The sequence below is a fragment of the Mchenga conophoros genome, linkage group LG5 (assembly GCF_057382185.1).
Source record: "Mchenga conophoros isolate Kocher_MC1m ecotype Shallow Benthic linkage group LG5, M_conophoros_male_GT1.1, whole genome shotgun sequence".
NCBI classification, from domain to species: domain Eukaryota; kingdom Metazoa; phylum Chordata; class Actinopteri; order Cichliformes; family Cichlidae; genus Mchenga; species Mchenga conophoros.
Genome location: NC_140530.1, coordinates 30,754,570 through 30,778,665, shown reverse-complemented (window position 1 = coordinate 30,778,665; position 24,096 = coordinate 30,754,570). Strand labels below are relative to the sequence as shown.

General features: G+C 39.2%; 1 protein-coding gene across 4 annotated transcripts in view; it reads right to left on the bottom strand.

Moving 5' to 3' along the window:
* igsf21a (immunoglobin superfamily, member 21a) overlaps window positions 1–24,096 on the bottom strand; it is a 194,242-nt gene that overhangs the window by 133,916 nt on the left and 36,230 nt on the right. Inside the window, exon 1 of one of the 4 annotated variants that reach the window (XM_085274828.1) lies at window positions 6,390–6,771. The exons of the other annotated variants lie outside the window; for them this stretch is intronic. The gene's annotated coding sequence lies outside the window, so the exon portion shown is untranslated. Of the gene's footprint in view, window positions 1–6,389; window positions 6,772–24,096 lie in introns of those variants that run through there. 4 annotated transcript variants of the gene reach the window in all.

The window sequence follows — 24,096 nt, the reverse complement described above, 5'->3', positions numbered from 1 at the left end:
TTCCCAGAAGAGTTAGTTAGATGCTATGTACCACTCTTAGCCACTCAACTAAAAACTTTAAATCTTAGATCCCTCTATACCTAGTTTTTTCTCATCTATATTTGTATTGGTGTACATTAGCCAGTGAGTACATATATTTCTCATTATTTGCTGTGAAGTTATTACAGTAAAGCACTTTGAGTTACATTCATTTTAAACTTTTAGAAAATAAATGCCAACACATAAACATGTTTTCCTCTCTCAAACCATTAAGGAAAAAAACACTCTTGAGGTTTAAATTGTATAGCTTTCACAGAAGGCATGCATGATAGAGACAGAGGATGACCACTGCTGAAGCATGCAAGTAGACCCCAGGGAGTAGTAGTAGTACCAGATTTTCAATGGCCATGCCATCAGGAAAAATGGCTCGTACAGCCATGTCTGGTGTAGATTATCCAGCTGGGAACTTGTATGTGCAGAGAAAAATGTGCCATTAGCTTGTGTGTTTTCACTGGAGATTTCCAATGCCTCAGGAGTTTACATGATTTGATAATTTGTATGTCTGAAGAGCACTGCCTGAAAAACTGGAAAATGGGTAACTAAAAAACAAGCAAACAAAAAAACCCTGCACAGTCCTTTCAACAGTGGAAAGCACTTGACAAAAGGGGTCTGCAGTCTGCATAGTGCTTATGTTACATGTTTTACCAAAGATGTCAAAACATAAAATGTGATAGTTTACAGATAAGATTATTTGAGTGAAACTGATGAGAAAGGAAAACTTGAGAATGAAAAAATGCGATGATAGACAGCAAAGTGGAAGTACCTTTAGCTGTTTGGCTCAAGAAAGGCAAAATCCAAATACCCAGTTTATTTCATTTAAAATCTACTGAGGTATGAAAGTGTCAGGTGTCACTAGAGGATGGTGTGGATGGATGATGGTAAATGTATACAAAGTATTAGATAAGGATGTAAAAACCAAAAATAACCGAACAAGTAAGAATGATGGAAGTGGAAGCTTCTGAGAAAGAGAGAAAAAAAGGACTGAGAGAGCAGCCTTTATATCCTTAATCACTCCACATCTCTGAGCTGCTGCTGCCTAAAAAAAAGGAAGAAGCAGGGTGCACAGAGGCCGGGCCATTACAACATACATAAAACAAAGAAAAAAAAACCCATAAGATTTTACTACTATATTACTATATATAGTTTTTAAGGACAGAAATATGTCTTTCTGTTTATATGTGCTTTTAAATTATTACACAAAATGCACTCATGTAGAAAAATGCACTTAAAGAAAAATCTTCCTCCTCCTAACTAAAGTGATTCATTATATTGGAATATCTGGCAAATTTTATGAAGATAAAGCCATTCTTAGACAGACCAGTAGGATAAAATGCCTTTTTTAGTTTTTGAAAGGATATTACACTGCATCATCCCACATATATAGATTCATCTGCCTTCTAGCATCATTATTGCAGCTGTGTAAATTAGTTGTTATTGTTGTGGCTGCCAATCGAAATAATTTTGTTTTGGGAGAAGTGAATCAATTTCTTTTCTTGGTTGAGTTGGTGGGGGTTGGCAGGGGTGCAGTGTCTCAGCTTTCTGAAGCCAGATGCAATCAAAAAGACACACATCTATAAAGACTGAAATGTGTGTTAGGAAACAATAAGATGCTTTTGTAACATGTTTCTCCCCTAAACTTATGTGCCTCCTCACTGCATTAGAAATCCAAATAATACACTCATGTAGGAGGACCAGGAGTTTCTGTTCAGAGCTGCAACTCGACCATCTCCTAAATATTTATGTGAAAGAAAAACTGAATGATGCACATAATGTCAAGCAAAAACCTCTACTTTAGGGTGAGGTAAAGAGCTGAAAGTGCATTGTTTCACAATGAGGTTGGATTTTTATGTAATGCTGTAATTTTCAGTTCTTCCATGGTACTGACTCAACGGTCAGTTAGGGAACATATAAGCAGCCATGTAGAAAATGGTCTTATTGACACTTGACCATAAAGAAGTATAACAAAATGTAATATTTTATTGGCGGTATCTGCAGTAAGTGAATCAGCTGCAGACGTGCACTGAAGCAGATAGTGGCCTAAGTGTCTACTCAGCTTAGAAGTGTTTATTTTGCCTGAAAATTAAGTGGACATCCACATTACAGACCAAATGTGTTCCCAAATACCACCTCACCCCCAAACAAAGCAATTTATCAAATAGCATTTATGATTCTATTCACTATTTTTTACTCCAATATTCATAAAAGCCTCTGGTACAAAAAGTGTGGGTGTATGTAAGTAAACTCATCACTGACAGGGCAGGAATCACAGTTCAATTTTAGTGACAAACAAACAGGCAAACAAACACATGATAATGGATGGCTATGTAAAAGATGAATAAACGAGAGAGTTTGAATACTTGTTTCGTTTTTATGATCTCTTACAAAAAAGGCAAATTAACAAGATATGGAACTGTGAGAAAGACGTGGCTTTTTGCACCTCTGCAAAATAATATTCATAAAATGTTACCTGGTTTTGTTTTGTTAGTTTGGATTTTCCCCATTTGTTTATAATAAATACAACAAACAAGCACACAGCTAAGAAAAAAAAATAGCACAGAGCCTAGAAAATAGATATTCCAGTGTGTCTTTAATATGGTAAATGGGTTCGAAATTAATGAAAGGCCTCAAAGTAGTCATGATGTTGTTACCAAGGAAGCAAGTTGTCCTGGTAACCCAGAAACAGACTCGCTAGGGTATCAGTAACTGTTTGTGCATTCAATCTGTAGACCTCTGCATCACCTAGGGTTGTGAGCAATGGCAGGAAATGAGGGAGGAGAATGTGGAAAAATGACCATTCTGAATGTCAAATGGCCAGATTTGAGAATTGTATCCCACATGCAGGGAACATAAACTGCAGACTCAATTAATCATAGTGGAATTGCTACTGTTACAAGGAGGCAGTTTTTTTCAGTGACTATTCACAGCACCTCTGCAATGGTTTGCTCTTGTTCTATCCACTTTGAAGCCTCACTCAACCACTCTAGAAATGCAATCTTCCACGGGCAGTGATGTTTTTTTATTATTATTATTATTATTCTTTCTTTACTCAAACCATTTTAATGTTGAGGCCAGAAAGAGGAGATTTTCTTGATGTCGCAAAAGGTAAAAATAGGAGGAAGAAAAACTATTGCCATAGTGACCTCAATTAAGACATCTACTATTGAGTTTGCCTGACAAACATAACCTGCAGGGTTGTACTGGTGCCTCAGCCCAGCTTTCTGGTATTGTATTATACATTTCTATTAACTCTAGTGGCCCTCAAAACGAGTCTTTCTAATTTGTATCATCATCTTTTTTTTCTTTTTTTGCTCATGGCAGTGTGTATTGTATGTTGTACTTCATAAAAATCAAACAATTGTGTGCGAGGCAGAAAATAGATATTCTGTCATCTATCTAGCTTCATTTAGTGGAGTGGAGGAGTCATGGTGAGTATGATGAAATGAAAAATACAGTGCATAATCTTCAATCTATTCTCATACAATTATCATACAGAGCAATAAATGGACGTGAGAATGGATCCTATTCTCCGAAAAATAAAGTTGTAATGTACAAGGTGTAACTGTTACAAAACATTATAGTGTGGCAAACTTTAAAGGAAGTACACTAGAGAGGCTACATAAATCCTTCTCTCTATCACAAGAGGTTCCAAAGGTTTTGTAAGTTTAACAGTAAAGAGCTGTGTTCATGGACAGAGAATGATCAAAGTGATAATTGAAAGAAATCTGCTGGGTCATGTAGCTCCTATTCTTTTTTTTCTCAGAAATATCAGCTCAAGTTCAATATACTAAATGCTTTTTTTCATCCAGCATAGTTCAATTACTAGCAGAGAATTACTTAGATATATAATATCAAGTGAAGCTCTGTGACTAGACTGCTGTGATGTCCCCAGGGATTTCACTACTGCTGCCGTCTGCCCGAAAGCTACCTGGACTCTGAGACCATCCACCTGTTAGCCCAGTGCATGAGCACCAATCTGGCTGTTGCACAGTGTAATCTATAGGTGGTTATTACATCAAAAGGCCTTAAAGGTGAGTGGGGGTTTGTTCATCACTCAAGAATCAAGCAAACTGGAAAGAGGGATAAAAATGAAACTCACATGCTGATTTATCAGCACAGTGGTTAGGATTAAAGGACTGCCAGTCCCCTGCCTGTATCACCGACCTACTGCCTGCATGCTTTGTCTCAGCAGCTTTTAAACCCCCACTGTCTCCCAAGACGTGCACCATCACTTTAGTAGAATCAACCCATCATCTGATCACGTTGCTGTAAAATTGTGCCGCGACAAGATGCACAAGCCTTTACGCAGTGATCTTACTCACCATCGGTGTAGATGAAATGGTGCGGCGCACATCTGTGAACATTTTTTCCCCCTTTTTCCCAGTTCAACCTTTACTGTCAAACAAAGGAGAAAGGGGACACGCCCAAACCCAATTACAAGGTTTGTGTTGTTTAGAGGGCTGAGTATGAGTAGACCACTGGTTGACTGCTGATAAAGAAAAAAAACAAAGCAGCACTTTCCACCCCCAGCTTCATTCATTTTCTGTTTTTTTTTCTCTCCTTTTAAACAGCCATTTTAGCACTACTGTGCTTTTGTACCATGTGGAATTGCATCCCCGTTGTCACACTAAAAGCCATATAAAGTAAATACTCAGCTCACCATCAGAAAAATTCATTGCAGGGTGGGGTGGCAACTAGACCTGTATTAAAACTGCCAGAAGAGGAGACAGCTGTCCCAGCCCACGTTCTTATGTGATCTCTGCTTAGGGAGCAGGCTGGTATTCCAAAGCCTCATCTGAAAACAAATTAAAGAGGATTAGAGGCTGCCACTGCAGCTCGTCTCCTCTCCGTTCTGGGGAATAGAGTGTCCTGCTGGCCAAAATGGTGACCTTCACACTGACTTCCTGTCCTGTGTACAGGTGCTCTATAGCAAACATTAAGTTTGTGATATGCCGTCAGCAAAAAGGTCACTGTATGCTTAGATGTTGGGAGGACTGCATGGCCTGTAATATAAATGTGTTAAAATTTCAAAAAGTTAATCTGTTTAAAAATCACAGCGCAAAAAAGTATTGTTTGTGTTTTGCTGTTGTGGTCTTGTATCCCTTCACCCTGCATTTGAAATTAAACAATCACTGTGAGGTGCTGAGTCTCCACATCCACATTAGATGAGTGCTGTAGGAATTGTAGGATTATCCCTAATGCTCTGTCAGTCCTACATTGCAGCCATCATCATACAAAGCTTTTAGTATATTTCTACATGCGGTGTGGTCACTGCCCATTGAAATAGTTGGTCTGTTGTGTCGAGGTTAGGTCATCTTACTTGTTACTTGAACAAGTACTGGCATTAAACACAACAGATGTTCAGGACTTCATATCCTGTCTCAGTGCTACTGCTTGAAATTATGACCAAAACTAATGAGTTTCTCACTAACCTCAGCTTTATCTCCTGTTCAGTGGTAGGGTTTGCGCACTAAAACCTGCAAAACTATTAATAATATCTCAGCTAAAGATCTGCATTTTAACATCCTGGTGACTGTATACCAAGACAGAGACTGGCATATCTGCTCTTCATTGCTGTATCAGCTTGAAAAATATTGTTATATAATCCAAACACAGACTGCAAAGACATGGCAGAAAACAGACAACTCAATAGGGCTCACTGAAATAGTTTAGAATTTTTTTTCTTACTCACTTTATCCTGTACTGAATTACTACTTTACCCTCAGAAGCACTTTGGTGCACTTGAAGTTGGGAGGTGCACAGGTTAGCGTCAGTACCTGAACCAAGGGCATTGTTGCTGATTGAACAGGCACTGTTTTTGATCGTCTGTCAATATTTTCCCCCTGTGGTTTCAGTTACACCAAGCATTAATTGCTTCATTAATTCTGGTATCGTGTATAATTATGCTGTCATTTTACCCGCCTATATGTCCATTCCCAGTGTTGGGAAGGTTACTTTTAAAATGTATTCCATTACAGAATACAGAATACATGCCCCAAAATGTATTCTGTAACGTATTCCGTTACGTTACTCAATGACAGTAACGTATTCTGAATACTTTGGATTACTTAATATATTATCATGCTTTTTACAACAACATGAATGTACTATTGCTGTGTGATTTATTACTATTACTGAAGGTCCGCGACTCCGAACTGTAGTAAAGGGACCTCTGACTAATACGGCGGGGTCCCTGTCGGCTCGTAGCCGAAAAATAGCTTTACTTTGTTGTGTGGGTCAACTTTTCTTGCGAGAGACAGAGAGAGGCGTTGAAAGGCTGCTCCAACGGAACTTATTGTTTTCGGAGGAAAACACGAACACGGTGTACAGTCGAGTCTTAATAGCTTACTTACAACTGGGCTCGTCAGGCACTCTTCTTGGCTGCAGTGGTTATTATTATATTTACATGCTTCCAGCTCCCGTTTTTCCTCGATGACAACTCGTACCTTTCCACTCCCCTTTTTCTCCCTCCTCGCGCTCACAGACCCATAACGTGTATGGCAGTCCATTCTCCCTGCAACACGGACTACACTGCCCATGATGCTACATTCTTTAGAGCTATGCTTGTAGCATTCTGTCTGTTAGCTTAGCACAACAACAACAACAACAACGAAAAGGCGCTCTCTCACCCAGGAAACACACAGTCGCAGAGAGAGAGAGAGAGAGCGTCGCCCTGTAACCATGGCAACCGTAACGCTGCCGCCTGGAACAACAGAACGTAGCTGTCAAACAAAACCCAAACAGTCCTGACCCGCGACAAAATGAAACAGGAAAGTACCGCAGTGTAATCCATTTATTTCAACAAAGTAACTGTATTCTGAATACCACCTTTTTAAACGGTAACCGTAACGGAATACAGTTACTCATATTTTGTATTTTAAATACGTAACGGCGGTACATGTATTCCGTTACTCCCCAACACTGTCCATTCCCACTGCCAGCTAGTGGTAGATAGGGCAGTCAAAGAAGTCACAGTGTCTATCCTGCAGCTATTTCCCTTTGGTCATACATATAAATACAAATTTCACTGGAAAAATTGAGTCATTAAATCAGCTAGGGGCCACTGACAGTAAGATGAATGCCAGGCTCCACAAATCAGACTAAACATATTGTGGATATTTATGATGAAACATAAATGAAAGAACAGTACACCAGATCTATGTGAAACCGTTCATTAAATTGATGAGCAGATACGTTCATACATCTCTGATTATTGATACACTGCTGATGCCCCAGTGTCAAACATTTGAAAGTTCTCATGCCTCAAATTGCGGCTTATTCAGAGAAAACACTGCCATAAACTGGAATGACTCAACTATCCCTTGGATCACCTGCTCTTTTTTAAGTGCTTTAGCAGGAAGGCTGAATGGAAGAAAATGATAGAGAATTACATTTATAGTTTCACTGAAAGTGCACAAGACTAAAAGTAGATTTAAGGGATTTTCCCGAATTTCACAAATTCATCTAATCTAACAACATCCATTATGATTCTCAGTTATTCTTCTAATGGTGCACTCCTGCATGCTTTATTGGGTTGCTTTTTACAATTCCCTGCTTTGAGCTGATGCACTTCTGTAGTGAAATGAAAGCGTATAAAGAAATTAAAGTTAGAGAAGCACAAGGTTAGAGAGCACAACCTATGAGTGAAGGGAAGTACCAAGCATTGGTATTCATAGCTGTCCCTCCATTTTGGATCACATTTAGTACTTGGCTGCAGCCAACTGCAGCTCTGACACATGCACATCTCCCCCTCACAGTGTTTGTGAAAGAGCTACTGTGTTAATTGGGATAAACTGTGTTAGGGAGGGGAAATTAATGCATGGCTGTAAACGGGCATAGATGAATCACATCTGTCAGGTTAATTTGATCAAAGGATAGGTGCAGTGCATGTGTATGTACTTTTATTTCTTGTGCACATTTGCTAAGCTGGGCAACAAGCTCCACTCAGTGGAAATTACTTCTGTTAGCCATATTGCATATCACACTATACTAGTATGTGTACTACTTACGCTAACGGTGTTTTTGTTGTCTACTTAAAGTCTATGTGGCCTGATGGTTTGTTTGTTTTTAATATAAAAATTAAGGCTAAGCGGAGGGATTTGAGTGACCTGTTAAATGATTTGGCAAAAAATGTAATTAATAATCATGGAAACCTGCAATAAAACTCATCAGCAGGGTCTTCAATCAAATATTAAAAATTTTTGATATAGTAGCAATGCATTATTTGTTTAAAAGACCACATTTACATCTGCATCAGAAGCCTAAGCCAACATTATCTATTTTTATAGATTTCTTTTTTGCCTAAGAGATAACTGAGCCTTGGAAAAGTCAAGGTAAAGTCCTCTGTTAACCACAAGAGAAGCTGGATCAATAAGTCATATGAAAGCCATCAAAATATCTTTACTTACCCTCTAGCAACACAACCATCAGTCCCAGCTGCTATATTACAGTACTTTTATTTGTTGCTTGGCTCCATCTCACTACATGTGTCCACACAAACATTCACACACGTAGGGATCCATATTGGTAAAAATAAATAAATACATCAAATACAAAAAAAAATCAAATGAATGTTTATTTTAACTCCCTTTTAAGGCTCTTTTTAACTTACAGATGGCATCATGAAGCCAATCAGTCCCGACAATTCTTCGACATGTTTAGCAGCATATGGCGTTAAACCTCAACCTGTTCAGTCAGTAATAACTTGGACTTGATTAATTAATTAATGGGTCTGTTCTGTTGAAATAGACCTGCTTAATAACTGCTTTATTGTACCTAACCAAGGAATTTTGATCCAAATTGAAAGAGGCAGGGGCACTCCGGTGCAAAAATCTCAATGAGAAATGTAAATTATTTTGGAGTTAAGTAGAAATGATGAGCAAATGTGTGTTGGGACTGTGAAACTGTATCGCTGTGAATCCTGATGAAACAATTGGTGCGGTCCAAATCATAGCTATGTAATCATCTACAAAAACAAACCTCGTCTGTATAAAATTTTGCCTCAGCATATATTTACTAAATTGGGTAATGGATTTGGTCATTCACAATCACTGTATCAAGTACATTTGTTTTATTATAACTTTTAAAAAAAATCACAAAAAACAGAAAATGACTTTGTGGCTACAAGACTCAGCCAATTCAATTTGAATCCAATAATTGTGTGATGGTGTGATAAAAATGAAAATCATCACAATCTGGACAGCTCAGACTGCAACTGTCCCTTACTTGGGTGAGTATAGCTGTAAATAGAAAATAGCTTAAAAGTTTTCTTTACAACAACTTCAAAAGGCAATATTATTTCTGACAGCTCCTTTCACGCCTCCGAGAAGGCAATAATTGTGTGTAGCGAGTGCGATGAGAGAATTTCAGCCACAGAAGACAGGTACATGTGTCACACAGATAGAGGCTGCTAAACGCTTGGATACTTTTTTCTGGTTACTGTCTCAGTTTGGTTTTTTTTGTTACTTGTGTTTGTGCATCAATTATGTATCTTTTTTCAGACGGTTAAAAAAATTATTGAATTTGTTTCAGATGTTGCATGTATACATTGTATATACAACATTGTATATTCAGATGTTGTATATATACATATATCAGAAAAAAAAACAAGAAAAAACCCCCACTTCTTTTGCTATTGGTGAGAAAATATGCAGTGTTGCTAATTGCCAGAAAGGTCAGGGTAAATTTCTCAGGATTGCTGTGTTCCAGAATCATCTGTGCTCGTCACTCAGCACTGTGACAGACGGATACCATCTCCACGTACACCAACACTCACAATATTTTCTATTCGTTATTTACATAAATTCATCTACAAAACACTCCTGTACACATGACTGGACAATACAAATGATGTTTTTTGCATGTCCACTCATAACTGTTAACTGTGTGATAACTTTTTTCATACCATGGGTCTTTTTTTTTTTGTCACTTTTCATTTTTCAATCTTATGCTAGGAGTAAGCATGATTGTTTAATCACAAACCAGCAGAGGAGGGGATGATGACTGTTTGAGGGGCAGAGTAATGAAGGTATAAAGCTAAATGATGGAAATCCCTGCTGTCACCCACTGTCCCTGCAGCATGTTCACAAAGGATGCTCATCTGTGTTATCCTCACACCTTAGCAAAGCTGTCTAAATAAGGAACACGAAAGACATCCTTGGCAAAACCCTGAACTTGTCCACAAGGTCGGCTATCCCCCCGGGCTGTGTGTTACTATCATGGGGGTCTGGCGCAGTCAGGTGTGAACATCTGCACTTAGGGAGCCTGCACTTCTGTAAGGCACTTGCACTAGAGGCAGTGAGAACTAGACCGAGGCTTGACAAGACTCTGTCTCTTTTTGACAAAATTTTGACAAGGCAATAGAGAAATTCCTAACACATTTCTGAGAAAACAGCATTGGCTGTTTCTGTCAAACCATGCCTTTAATCTATACACATCATTTCAGTAAAGGGGTTTAACCTATAAAGACAGAAGAAGCATGATTTTTTTTGTGTAGGCTACAGGACAAGGATGGCACAAGAATAAAGACAATCACTACATCTGCACAAATAAAGCCTAATTCAACTCTATGTACAACTGAGTTGAAATTGCAACAGTTTCAGAGGATCTACAAGGGTATCCTACAGAGAAACAGCAGGATGGAAATCTGACTGATGTAGGTTTAAAGCGTGGGCCAACATTTTTTAATATTTGAACAAAGATCCATTACAAAATTTCAGCATCTTGTAATTCAAGTAGTTTGACAGCGACTGAGATTATTGCACTTCATTTAGACTTTAAAAAAGCTAGCTCATGACAAGAAGGAAAGGACACTAGCACCAAATGTTAACATGAAGTGATATGGAAATCACATTTTGTTCATGTTCTAAGTGTAGTATTTAATGTACTCGCATTTATTTTTATGTTTTTGTAAGGATGGAAAAAGTTATGATATGATCTCAAGTGTTCCTTTGTGTCTCAGCTGGCTGGATGAGAATGTCAGAGTGCGTGTTTTATTGACAGCAAGTGACAGGGTTCCTAAGTGCTGTGTTAAACTATAGAAAATGAGATATGAGTAACCACACTTCTGCTAGACCACTGTTAGTGTTACTAAAGAAAAGACAAAGATTCACAGCAGTAGCTTCAGCCAAGACTCATATGAGATCTGCAGGCATCTTTATGTGCTGTATAATGTGGTGTTGTTGAGCATCTACTGTCTAGAGTGCAAAACAACTGTAGCAGTGTGCTTATCCCCTGTGAATGTTTGTTTGGTCATTTATTCACAAAGCTCAAGGTGCATGACCAGGCTTTTTGTTTGTCAGAAAGGAGACAAACAGGAAAGCTAATGGAGTTTGTTTTTTAAAGTTCCTTGCTATTTTGCATCAGCCCATGTGGAATCAGTACATCTATTTGCCATTCCAATGACACAATGCTTGGACATGAATTTGCTGCCCTCAATATATCAATTTTCATGTAAATCACACAAAAGTAGAGGGTGCTCTTCTAAAACCAAAAAAAACCCCTAATGTGCACATTTCTCCTTCGTGGTCTTGACTTTACCTAAAGGAAAACGTGATTAAGAAAATTTAAAATTTGCTTCCAACTGGAAAGTTCTTCACAATGTGCTGATTCTCAAGTGTTAGCGCATTATTGCAATAATACAGTGATGTTTGGAAAACTATGCAGCTGTGTGACGTTGCTGACGGTTACCAACGGATCCTGTTACACATCTTTTCTCTTGTCAATCTGTTTCATTCCCCTGTCTACAATGACACTATTCACATACAGCTGTCTGAATGAAAAATGTTCTGCATTTTCAAGCCTCCTGTTAGTAAACGTATTCATTTGATTTTTCATCTAATTATTATTCAATGATGGCCCCACACCCCCAATGACAGGTGATATCCAGTGTCCCAAATATCAATGTTAATGTCGCTCACCAGCTACAAACACATCACAGTGACTCCTGGGCTTTAATATATTATCTTGTGAGCTGTCAAGTCCAGGGTCTGTAATAATGTGACAGCGGCTCATTGACTTTTAATGGGATGCAATTTGAGCCGAAACTCAGTGTTTAAAGCAGCAACGTGGAAGATGACAGCAGAGCGAGGGCCATCGATTCCCTTAACTTGTGATGTTTCCTTGGCTTTTAAACATGGTGGTAGGAGGTGAAAAAGGGAAACTTTCAGTGGAGCTGTAAATCCTCACGATGATGAGGAAGGTAACGCAAAGATGTAGCAAACTCAACTATGCAATGCAGGAGAGAGCCGTCAAAGTCATTCAATGACAAGAAAACAGATGCAATAAATACTAGCTTTGAGGAGATGATGACAAGGAGCTGTCCAATATACCCGTCACTCAGCCACACGTTTAGTTTGTAAATGTTGTACATGGATGTGTGAACTATGGATGAACTGAGGAGGTATTTTTTATGCTTGGATGAAGAAGAAAATGATATAGGGATTGCTGGTGTTAGATGATGAGGGTGGTATAAAAACAGGGCCATTCTGACATTGCAATTTCTGACATTCATAATGCTTAAAGGACACAGTGAGCATCCAGCGTCCTCCTCCCCTGTCGTTTTATGACAAGCTCAGACACTCCACAATCTGGTGGCGCCCAGGTACCATCACTCCAGCCATTATCTTGCAAAACCTATTCCATTTGACCTCTGCGGTTGATGTGCGTTATTCACGACAGGAAGAGCTCCAACGTGCACCTCAATTCTGGTGAAGGAGACAGAGGACCTAAAGGGAGCATGAGTGAGTGAGTGGCAGACAAAAGGTGGACGGCAGAACGAGAAGGAAGCCAGGACAGAGCCAACGACCAGAGATGTGTAGACAAAGAGAGACAAAGTGATGAAGAGATTAACAACTGAAGGGAGAGAGATCACATGCAGTGAGTTGTACTCCTCCATTAAATACCGTGGTCACCTTCAAACAAAAATAAAATGACCGCTGCGTGTCTCCACCCCATGGCCAACACCCCTCCTGCTTCCTCACTGGAGCATAAGTAAACCTCTAATGAGCAGGAAAAAGCTTCTGTGTAGTGGGCAAGATGAATAGATACAAGAGGCTACTTTGCACAGCGATGCTAGGGCAGTGTCTATCTCTGTGCTCCACAGAAGCGAACATTCTGTTGAGTCCTTCGGGACCAAAAGGGCCTAAGAGGCCCTAATTATATCATTCAACTAATTATCCACAAAGCTGTTGTCATGGATAGCCATTTAGTTTGGGTGAAAGCCTCAATAGCAACAAAGAAGCAACTTTAAAGAAAGGTATGTGCCACTAGAATGAAAGCCTTTGACAAGATTTTTTTTTTTGTGGCACCTACAACACAAACAGATAATGCTTACGGAAACGGTTACACTCCTTTGTTTATAACGTATTTTGCCAGAGGGAGTTCAAATGAGCAATGCTGTTCATCTACAAAACATGATGTGTGAACGGCCTTAAACCTTAAATAGGTTTGTCTTAAAGTCCCTGGCACAATGTTATATTTAAATGTGCCTCTATGCAATAGCACGCTTAATATATGAGACAGGTTTTCCTCTTGTGTTAGCATAATAAAAGGGTGCATGACCATAGCAGGGGGCTCTAGTGGTTTTACATAATTCAGTTAAGTGTCAGGATAAATGTGGGACAGCCTTTCTTATACAATTCTTTTGACAGTATTTTCAAGTGGTTCAGCATTTCTCCTGACAGGGAGTGAATCTTTCTGCTGTTCATACCTTCATCTTCTCTGTAAAACTCCTTTTAAAATTTAGGGACAGGACAGGGGACGGGCCTATCTTTCGAAGCACTGAGCAAAAGTACAATTCACCAATCCGCAGGGTGAGCAATAGAATAATTGCAGCTACTGTCTTGTGATTTATTACAGGTGATTATTTTCTTACTCGCCACTGTATCTTTTATGAAAAAGTGAGACGGTCTTCCTTATGTAACAGAGGAGCGCAGCATTGTATGATGTTTATTTACAAGATCCTACTGTAAAGAAAGACTGCCTCCCTACCTCTGTTCTTGGATTAAATTTAAACACACTGCTTACAATGTCAGGTCACAGGACTTTTTAACATTAGATGCATCTCTCATTCAAACTGAACCTTTAAAAACTGGATCTGCTGCCTACAAATGGAACAAGCTAAAAAAAACATAGGGGAAAGAAAACATTGTGTTTGAACTTTGGAAGTACACTGAAGAATGTATGTGGAAAATATCTGTATTAAACAAGCCTACACACATACCTATGTAAGATTGCAGAATCCTTTTCCCTGAGTTGCTAGTGATTTCTAAGTAAAAGCCTGCAAGTTTCATTCATTTTAATTATATTTCATGAAGAAAACCAAAGAGAAGGAACACTTATGGGTTTTCTTTCTATGAAAAACATGGTTTTAATAATCCCGTAGACATATGTGTATATACAAATATGTTGATATGTTTTTAAGCAGCAACAGCCTGAAATAGAGAACTTGAATTTAAGCTGAACTTTACTGGTTTGCAGATTCAACATAACAGTAAAACAAAAAAAGAAACAAAAAACATATGGAGCTAACTATAAAAGATGGACATGGCAATATTAACAACACCCACTTTTTAGTAAAGTTTAGTATTTTGGCCACCATCTTCATGTTTTGAAACTTAACAAACGGATGGTTTGACTGAGAAAGCTCCAAGCAAAAACCCAGGAGCAAAAACAAGGTTAAGGAGATCGTCTAGAAGGGGGTGTAGGTCTGGTGTCCAGGCTAAAAGGAAAAGTGCCTAAAGTGCCCGACAGAGGGGATTTTTCCTGCTCCATGGTAGAGAACGTCTCCGGTATATGGTACCAGTTCCCCTCCAGGACGCGGAAAATGCCGATCGGTTACTGCCTACCCGACTTTTCATCACAGGCGTACAGAACGATTACCTGGATCGGCATCATGTCTGGAGATTTTTTCACCTTGGCCTGTCACTCTACAAGACCACAGTTCCACAGCTAGGGGTACCAGGAGACTACGTCCTCACTCCAGGTGTCTGCTGTCAATTCCCCGTCAATCAGTTGTTGATGACATCAGCCTGTCACCTCTGCTTCAGATCACTCTCCTAAACGCTCGCTCCATAGCCAACAAATCATTTGTACTGAATGACTTGAAATTATCAATCAATGAGGTCTGCAAATTTCCAAAAGCCAAATGTTTTATTTGATTTTGACCACAAACTCATTACTTCCCTTACTTAGGTCACAATTCAAGTGATCACTAGGGTCATTTTCAAAGGAATGATCATGATTTCTTTATCAGTAGAAAGAAAGCAGATTCAAAGCACTTTTTCAGAAACAGGTTATGCATTAGTTATTTTATATAAAGTCTGTGCTGGCTCCTTGGTACTTGTATATTTGGGGCCACAGTTTTCTTCAACTGAAATGTTCTCTTCATTTTCTTCATGAAAAATCTAGAAATCTGTTGATCTGATCAAGAATATTGCTGTTGTCTAATGCTAACGAACTTCTGTGTAAAAATAATTCTAAAGTTAGATTTTTCCGACATTAGAAAAACAGGGCAGACACATGTCCAGGCAGATAAAGCATCATAATTTAGAAATTCCAAATACCCCGTTGGTGGTCCTCAGGACATTAGCTGGTGAAATTTCTGACTAGTCAGGCTGTATATGTATTAATGTTTATGCTACTTATTGGTTTTGTGTATTAGCTGGATTTTGTCAAGCATAAAAGAGGCCCATATTGTGTCATCAACAACATTTCCTACTTTTGGACGATTTACCCTAATTGGGTAAAAGCCTAAGCTGATTAGACATGTAGAATATCGAAACAAATTTTAGACTTACATTCTGATGTTTCATTTGCAAAGCTACACTGGGCTTGTCTCAATTAAATGGGTTAGGTTCTATTTGCTTTCTTTTAATAATTTGTCTATAAATCAGTAAATTATAAACTAATATTTAGAATTACAGTGATACAGCTTTAAACCTTGGAGATTCAGATTATCAAACCATCTAGATAGTGTTTGAAAGGAACAGTGTGTGACAATGATTATTATACAAGAAGATTATTATAAAAGTTTAAAGATTGCATAACAGTTGGATTGTGGCATGAAGCGTGGCAGTGGTAAAAGTAATTGTCTTGCATGAGCAATGACTTCTTCTTCTTTTTTTTTGATGAATCTGCTCAGTGCTGAATAGCTCGAGCTTCCACACTAGCTGATGCTAACTTATTGTTGTTGAATGCTCTGTGGTTAAGAGTACATTCTTTAAACCAACTGCCATGTAAAAAAAATAAGAAGAAATAAAAAAACAAGGCCTGTGAAGGGAGAATTTAACATTACAGCCACTAAGTTATGGGGCTCCTAGCCTGAAAAGGTGGTGTGTATTCATCAAGGCCAGCAAAAAACTAGAGGAAGAGAGTGGTTGCTTGAACTCAGTGATGGATTAAGCTGTCTGACGCTGCTCATGACTCATATAGAATAATCATCGTTTAGACCAAGAGTCTATAGTGCATTACAATTCCATGCTGAGAAATTACTTATACAGTAAGCCACTTGGGCAGAAGATTATTGAATTTATCTGTAACCATCTTAGTTTGTGGCTGTGCAGAATATTTGTATACAGGATTTCAAATAGGTAAGGAGTCGAGGTGCTATGCTGATGTTACTGATATGCTGATATGATATGATGACTTGTTTAAATGCTTTAAAAGGGGGAAAAACAAAGCATTACTAGAGTGTTCTGCTCAAAATGTTTGCATGGATGTACGATTTAGAATTGTTAAAATGGCCACAGTTTACTTTTCGGTATGTTCAAAATGCCATCGGGTTTGCCCAAGTGTAAGCAAAGTTTACACTGAATGGACAAATGAATGTAATGAACAGATAACAGATAATTGAAGCTCCACTCACTATTAGCCACTGTCCAAAATAGCATCTTCAGATGCCATGTTTGCAGAGCAGTGAGCCGGAAATGATGATGCATTACATTACTGGCCACTCAGGACTCCCTGAAAAACCAATGCCTTTTTCAAGGCATACACAAAGGTCTATTATAATAACCTGCTTTAGATAGCACACAACATGAAGCAAGGATTCTGATAACACTGGCCTACTACTCGCAGAGTCTAATGGACTCTTAGTGCATGCAAACCTCTTACAATTGGGATTCAAGTTGCATTTCAAGGTGTGGAAGTAAATGTAATGAGAAACGGCAGGAGAACTATGATAAAACAACATACACTAAATGCTGTCAATTTGCCACTGGAATTGATTAATTGAGTCATTTGACATGTCTGCTCACTTGCCAAAAAACAGCTTTTTTGCTGCGTCTCCAAGGAAATCACTCTTAACTAAAGTTAATAGGCTGGAACACTTTGGGAGTTAGTGGTGCGAGTCCACATTTAAACATCTGCCAATCAATCAGATGGTATCCTCTTGAAGGCGCAGTGTCCTACCTAGGCATTGTTTATGGTATATAAAGACATTGACATATCTTGATGTGACTGACAGGCCTCTGTGAAGATGTGATCATTCCTAACGATTAGTACCACACTCATTCACATTACCACGCCACCCAACGAGAAACCTGATTGGGTGACAGTGACTGAAGACAGGACGGTAGAACAAGCAGAATTTCTGTCTTCGTGGACTCTTCATATGACAGCCATGACAGCTACTCTACTTATATGGCCTAATAAGGAGACTCAACACCAGCATGTGACACTTGCTGAAAAAGTGAGCACAGTGAAATGCATGGCCTTTTCTGGCATCTTTGGGAGCTTGACATTTTTGTCACTGACTTTTGGAAGGGTGTGTGTTAATAAATTGCAGTATGGTTTCGAGCCATGTTCATTTTATCAGTAAAACGATGACATTTTTTAAACTGCAGAAACTTAGCTGATTAAAACTATCTATGTATTTTTAACAGAAGATTAAACAAAATCCATAATAATGTAAGTGTAAACATACACCATTATACAAACATCTCAAATACTACATTGATAGAATATCAGACAATTTACAACCACAAAGCAAGAAAAACTAGTAATTAAGAACCAAAGACAATATATAGGCTGCCATGTAGCAGCATTACTAAAAATGTGAAAAAATATCATAATTCAATACCCACATAGTCTATATTCATTACAAAATCAGATAGATAGCTAGACTGACAAATTGGTAGTTGGGAAGGTGGATCTTAACCAGAAGTATTGTGGAACCAACTCAGAACCAAGTGGATATGCCGCATACACGAACGCATTCATGTTTGTTGTTTTAAAATGAATGAACTGAACCGATAAAGACAGGGTAGGGATAGATAATGAAGCTATGTCCTGATGTGCTTTAAAAATAGATTTAAAAAAGTTTTTGTAGAAAAGATTTCTTGACTTGTTATTGACTTGAGTTACAACTGTTCTATTACCTTAATTCACCTGCAAAAGTGCAACTAAATATTTCTTTAGGGTTTTTAAACTAGCTAGGAGTTTCTTTTAATCACCACATATTAGAACCTAATTTTCACAAGAATATGCAGTTAGTTTTTCAATTACATAATGCCAACAGACCTAAATTAATCAGTGTGTGTGGCCTGAAATTTAATGACCTCCACTAGATATGGTACTCAGCTGAAGAATGATTCACAAAACGACGTTTTGATGTCAAGCATGTTGCATAAACACAAAAAAAAATCAAAAAGTTAACAAGCAGCTGCAGCTGCTTAACTGAACTCATTTAACAATAGCAAAGTAATGTGAAGTGTAGAAGTGAATTCTTATTTCAGTATTTATTAACGGCTAACTATTAGTGTTTATATTTACATATGCATATTTTAAAACTGCTGTGATAACCTACTGAATATACTTCTGGGGTTTTCCCACATCTACCTCAATCTAAGATCTTCCAACTTCTGTTTTTCTTTAATTCAGTCACAGAGGGATCAGAACAAGGAACCTGTGTGTGGCTGTGCTGATGAAATGTGGTAAAGGCACTGCCAAGAAAGTTATCTGGCTTCATCTTCCTCTTTCTTTTAGTTAAGACAGAACCAATACCGCATAACATTACACCCTCACATTATAGCAATTGCAATAACAAAGACCTTTTCCAAGTGTTAATTACTTTTAATTTTTAAAAATGTGGTATTTCTTAATGAACAGGAGAGATTTTACCTGCATTACCAGCATAGTGAGTCTCAAAAGAGTGAGAGTAGGGGGCTATCCCAGCTGACAGAGGGTGAAAGAAGACCCTGCACAGTGTAACTGATATGTCACATTCATGAGACGTGCATTTTTTTTTGTTTTTTTTACATGGTCATTAGGGGAAGCCCAGAGACAGCAGCCAATTGTATGTTTTTCTTTTGAAGAATGAAATACCATAGTTCACAAAATATTCCGTCTCCAACTGGGGTAAAGTGGATTTTTAACCTCTCCATTTGCAACACTCCATTGTGCTCAAGCACAGCTCATTAATATATCTGTATCATGATAAGCTTCATTTGCTGATCCAAGTACAAGTACGTGAGAGATGGATAGCAGCTGGTTCCATTAGTTCCATTATACTACCAATATAGCTCTCCTGCTGAACTTACTCATGAAAAGATGGCCCATGCTTTCTGGCTACTGAATCATTTAGTATGAGTCTCAGTATAACTTCTCAACGAATAGGTTTGTGTGATTTCTTTAGAACACATTCTCATTACACACTTAGATGAAGCAGTTTGTATTTTACAGAATTTCTAAGAGTTCTAAGAGTTGTGGCAGAGTTGCAAACAAACAGACATGCTCAACTAACATTTGTTGAAATAATGGAATAATGATTTTTTGCGTAGGTAAATAATTGTTAGGTGTCTTTGGCACATTATTCTAAGCCAGGCAGGTTTGTTTACCTGGCAGTCATAAAAATAAGTAGTACATACACACATTCGAGCACACGTTACCTTTGCTGCTTGCATAATAAATTATGTTTATGCCTTCAGCACTGGGTTGATAACACTTCTGTAAATATAGATTGTTCATAGGTAGTATATTACAAAGTCTCAGCTGTGTCTATGTATCTGTGGAGTTTTTGGCTGGGACCAAAAACAGTCTTGCACTTGTGTGCCAGAGTTACAGAAAAACATCTACATTTATTTGCAAATGGAAAAGTTTATCTTAGGAACTAACTTTTAGGGAATGAATGATGAATTTCACAATTTTGGGGGGCTACTGCTGTCAGTGTTGCAAGTTTGTCTCAGACAATTTTATTCAACTGGCAAAAGCCACCAAGAGAGTTCATATCAAATATCTGCTCTCCTTATTATTCTAATGATTGCTGTCAATCTTGATGGATTGGTGTATGCATTATCGACCTGAAATTATGTGAGAGAGACAGTCTCAGCATGCATCACTGAAGGAACAGTTTGGCTTTATGGGCAAACCCATTAGCTGCGTTAATCAGGATAAAATGTCTATCTCATCTATTTTCAGTGGCTGACCGCAATAATGAGTCATTAAACATTGTGTTTCAGAGAAATCCATCTCCATCTTGGCCCAAAGATATTCTGAGATTATTCATATTATCTCTTTTTCTCCACCAAAGAAATACTGGATCAGATCAAATATGAAAGAAATCTGCTAAGAATGATCGGCATAGATTAAATAAATCAAAAAAAAAATGTTTTAAAAGGTTAATCAAGAGGTAAGTATTCATCCTCAGCCTCTTAAGCTTATTGAATCATCACCTACAGAGGACATATTTTTTATATCGTGCCAAGTCATCCTGTGTGGTGGAAGGACTGTCCCTAGCTTATTTAATGCCAGTTTCAATGACATTTGTTGTCCTCTTCTTTGACATTGGCTGTATTTACATGCACACAATCTTTGAGAGACATTTCCTGTTTGAATTAATGTTTTGGAATAACCTTTATCTGACCTCTTGTGACAACGCTCTTGCCTGTGTATCTATTGCTGTATGCTATGACTTTAAACTTCAAATTATCTATATGTAGGCCTTCGTGTCACTGTATGCTGTAATAAAGTATTTGTCCTTTATTCACACACCAAAATTATACACCTTTTTTTTTCAAAATTTGTTTTGGCAGCTAAGGCAACAAAATTTCATGAAAGACCAAAGAAGCCAACTTAAAAAATTGGGGTTGGTGTTACATCATCATGGTGACAATGACATCAATGGGTGACAAAATAAAGCATATGCAACCTATGAGTGTTATAAGGTTGAAAAAAACAAAAGAAGCAAAAGGGGAAAAAAAACTTTGATCACCGTCTCCAAGCGAGTGTGAACCAGCTGACACTGACAAGGGGAGCATAAAACTCAATATGACGCTTTTCAACTTGCTGATTAGTGAGACGCCTGAAGCAATCTGCCAAGAAACTTCACCTGTTGCTACAAGGAGTGTGATGTAGTTCTGTCATACCCAGGTGCCACAACCCTAGTCTCATCAGGATGAGTGGTCCTTGGAGTCCTGTGGAACGAGTGGTATGTTGTTAAGTATGCTACAGGGAGCTCTGCCTGTACCAGCTGAAAGAAAAGGAGACACTGAAGGTATTTTGTGGTGAAGCCGACTCCCAATGACTGGGGAGTGTTGAAATGCGCCTTACCTCAAGGATAGGTTAAGAAGTCTACAGATAAAGTAGAGGAGGAGGTTCATGTGTCCTAGTGATTTAGAGGTTTGAAAACTTTCCAGAAGTTTAACTGACTTGATGCTATACACTGATGAGCAGTGTAGTATGGGATTCACGGAGTTGTAGAAGGTAATTCAGTGGACAATATATATAAACATAAAACTCACTGGTTGATAAAAACCTAAAAAAAACAAAGTGTTCCTGATAAAACACTTTGACTCTGAGCTATTCATTCTATCTACTGAACACATGCAACTTCGTGCCATATTTGATGGGTGGGGGGTAGGGCCAGATATGGTTTAAATGTTCCTCTGAGCTAAAAGTGTGAGGGAAATAACCCTTGCTTTGATCGCAGAAGTGTAGTGCTTTGAGCATTAAGCTGAAATGCATTATTAGGAATGAGAGGGAGTACATTTTAGATTATAGTCCAGGTCTATACAACAGCATTTTGCTCCCCTGTAAAATAAGAGAGGGCTTTAATCCCAGCTCTACCATACCTATGATGATCGAGTATCTATCAAACCCTCTTGAATTGTTCACTATACATCAGCTGCTGATGTGCATTTTGGCAAGACACCTTTATTTGGTCTCTTTCTGTTAGGTAAAACACCAGAATGTGGGACATGATCTATGGCAGTCATTATAGAACACGGGTGCAAGGTCCTGCTGGGTATGTCACGGTTCTGGGTCCGTTGGACCCAGTATTTTGAGTTCATTATGTTTTGGTACTTTTGCATCATGGATTTTCCTTTATGTTTCTCTGGTACTTGGTGTTTCAGTTATCTTGGTGTTTTTCTATATTATGATTTATGATCTGATACTGTTGTGATTATGATTATCATTTAGTAGCCTTTGGTCAGTGTCAAGTCTGTCTCTGTCTAGTCTGTGTCTTAGTAAAGTGTGTTTTGTTTCCTGTTTTACTTTGAAGGTTCTTGTTCCTGTCTGATGTTAGTATGTGCAGCTTTGTTCCCCCTGTCTCGTTAGCCCTGATCTCTCCCAGCTGTGTCTCCCTCCTGTTGCCGATTCCCCCGTTACTACCCTGTGTATATAAGCCCTGTGTTTTCCCATGCTCGGTGTCGTGTCGTACCATCAGATTGTGCCTGTGTGTCCTTGGTCTCAGTGTTCCATCATCACTTCATGTTTGTTTTCCTGCCAGCAATAAAGCTGAGGTTTTTGAGTTTCAATTCTGTGTTCGAGTCCTGCATTTGGATCCTCATCTCTGCCTACCCGCACACAGAGCCCTGACAGAACGACGCGACCAGTAATGGATCCAGCAGACTCCGTATGGTATCGGCGACCCGCAGTCTCCACCTTCCTCAAGGAGAGGGAGAGGCAGGGGGCTAGGTGTGCCTGGGAGCACGAGTCACCATTCGATGGGTCTCGTTTGGCTCTGGGTGGGCCCCGCAGCTTCCAAACTGCGATGGCTACCGCCGTTCCATCAGCTGTTCCGTCAGGGATGCGAGGGGCCAAGCGCTCTCCCTCGACGGCAGTAGCTCCTCCGTTTTCTGGTGTCACTCCACCGCTGCTCTCAGAATTCAGGCCCTGCAGGAGGGGCAAGCAGCGACGAAAGAAGGATTATGTGGTGGAAGACACTGGGCTTACTCCACTGCAATCCTTTGCTTTGTTTTTGGGACTTCCACGATCGGAGCTACACAAACTTCCCGCCTCTTCGTCCCAGCCCGGCCCACCGAAAGACTTTCGGCCCGGTCTGCAGGAGGATTCGCAGTCTGGCTTATCTCCCTCTTCCCAGAGTGAGCGACGCTCACGCAGCCGTCGCTCCGCTTCCTCTGGACAGTCAGCAGTGGTGAGCAACAAAGACTGTCTTTCTCATGCTCCTCCTGAACTCATGAACATAACAAACAATAAATCCACCCCTAAGATTCTGAAGACTACCTGCCATTCAAGTGAATCTAAATCCACTAACTTAAAGGTAGTTGAGTCTGTGTTTGTTAACCCTGTGAACCCCTGCTCTGAGGATTTAAGAACCTGTTTTCATTCTGCCCAATCTGAACCTAGTGTTAAAATGAATAAGACTACTCCACTTAAATCTGGGGGGAGAAATGTTCGAACTGCTGTGAAATTTCCGGAGGCTTCAAGTTCTGTTTTCAAGTCAGCTGAAAGGGGGGTGGTTAATGTTTCTAAGCCAGCCTTTCAACCATGTACTTTTCAGCAAGGGCGCAGGCAGTTGGTAGGGACAGAAATTGCAGGCTGTAACTCAGGCTCTCTGAAGGAAGGGGCTGTCTGTTCCCCAAGGACATTTAAGGACTCTAGTTGCACCTCTCTACAGTCTATTAAGACCGTGGCTCTTCCCAGGGACTGTTCTGTGTCCCGGTTGAATGTTTCTGAGGTTGCCCACTCTGCTAAGACTATATGCCCAGACCCAGTTGGCAATATTGGGCATTTTGAGACCATTCCTGAGCTTCTCGCTCCTCCTGTTTCTGCTCCTAGGGTAGCTCGGGCCCAGCGTTCCCCTCCACCCATTTCAGTTCC